This window comes from Capsicum annuum, chromosome 1 (assembly GCF_002878395.1).
Source record: "Capsicum annuum cultivar UCD-10X-F1 chromosome 1, UCD10Xv1.1, whole genome shotgun sequence".
Lineage (NCBI taxonomy): Eukaryota > Viridiplantae > Streptophyta > Magnoliopsida > Solanales > Solanaceae > Capsicum > Capsicum annuum.
The window spans coordinates 121,955,335-121,957,504 of record NC_061111.1 but is presented as its reverse complement, the minus strand read 5'-3'; positions in this window follow the sequence as shown (position 1 = coordinate 121,957,504).

Below are 2,170 nucleotides of genomic sequence, written 5' to 3'. Positions count from 1 at the left end.
TAGTTTGTAATAAATTATTACGTTTTACGAACACTGTTTGTAAAACGTAATAAATTATTACAAACTACATGATCTGACATAAAGAAGATGTGATAACACACTCCTTTTTTTTCATTTTTTGTGGAAAACGTGATAAATTATTACGTTTTACAAATCGTGTTGACCGTTAAAAAAAAAGTGAAAAACTTAATAATTTATTACACTTAGCCTATTTTGATAACTTTTTAAATAAGTGGCCTATTTTGGTCACTTTTTTTTATTTTGTGGCTTATTTTGGTTCCAAGTTCATTGGAGAACAAGTGAGTACTACAAATATCTTTGCACTGACTAGTACATAGCAAAGACAGAACTCGGAACCAAAATAAGCCACAAAATTAAAAAAGTGACCAAAATATACCACCTATTTAAAAAGTTACCAAAATAGGATAAATATAATAAATTATTACGTTTTTCACTTTTTTCTTAACAGTCAACAAGGTTTGTAAAACGTAATAATTTATTACGTTTTTCACAAAAAATGAAAAACAAAAAGCAGTGTGTTATCATATCTTCTTTATGTCAAATCATGTAGTTTGTAATAATTTATTATGTTTTACAAACAGTGTTGTTTGTAAAACGTAATAATTTATTACAAACTACAAACAGTGTTTGTAAGTTGTAATAAATTATTACAACTTACACTTTTATACCTACCCCCATCACATCACCTTTACTTTTTTCACTTTTAAATTTAACCCACCCCACCCCAAGTATAACCCTCCCACCCCACCCCACGCAGAATCCTCCCACCCCACCCCACGTAGAACCTTACCATCCCACATATTAATACTTTTACAAATTAGAACCTTGTTATTATAATTCAAAAATTGTAACTATTAATTACGTTTTTAGTCCAAAAAAATAAAAAAAAAGTTATTGCTTTATTTTGTTAATTCAAGTACTACCAACCCACTTTTTTGACTTTTTAGTATTACAAAGTTATTTTTTATAAATAAAAAAATGCTTCATTAAAAAATTCATTTTACAAAAACATAGTCCTTATGTGACTATTAATTACGTTTTTAGTCAAAAATAAATTAAAAAATTTTCAACTGCGGCATTTTTAATTATTCAGTCCTTGTGTATGAGTGTCACATCAATAATTATACATTCAGGGTGTGTTTGGTATGATGGAAAATATTTTCCTGGAAAATGTTTTCCTGGAAAATAAGTTGATTTTCTAAATATTTTTTCATGTTTGGTTGGTGAATGGAAAATATTTTCTGAAAAATATTTTATGGTGTTTGGTTGGTGAATAGAAAATATTTGAGAATGGAATCTACTTTGTATATTCCAGTTTCATGGATATCACTAAAGGACTTCCCAAGAACTTATAAAACACACTAAAATTCAAGTTTTCAACACAAAGATCAAAGCTTTGCACTAGCATTTTGTCAGCAATCGAACATGAACAGATTTTCAAAACAAAAAGAATCATCACCTTAATAAACAACAAGAACAGGCAAAGAAAAAGCTTGAAGACATACATTGATGAACAAGATGCTGCAAAATGCAGAAAAATACTTAAATTGCTTCGGAATCGTCAAATAAATAGTTGAATTAAAAAATTTGCACTAGAATTTCATCAACAATCAAACACAATCAAAACTTCACGACGACAAACAGAAGCATCACCAGTTAATAACACACAAAGCTCCATTTTTTTTTCCTTTTTACTTAATTTTAATAAAAAAAAATCAAAATTAAACACAAAATAACCTTATAATGTATTGTTTTTGTTGATATACAGAGGACCTGAAGGAAGTGGTGTGAAACTAACAATACTCCATAGGTCCGAGACAACGCAGCAATCATTGATGCATGTTCATTTTGTTGAACTCTTCTAAATTTTTCTACAATCTTCATAAACTTGCTATATGTTATAGAGAAAAAGCTATTAATGCATCTATCTATTATTTAAGCTTTCTATACTTCGTATTGTTGTGAATAAGTTTCACCGCGTGCCTTTTTCCTTAGATTTTCTTCAAGTGAATAAATAATTATTGTATAGTCTTAGCAAATACCAATAATCTGTCGGCTTCCAGACTAGAGAAAGTTTCTCTGAATCTTATAAAATCAAGAAACTGCAAGCTACCCACTGGAGGAGATGATGCTCCTCAGATTGGATACA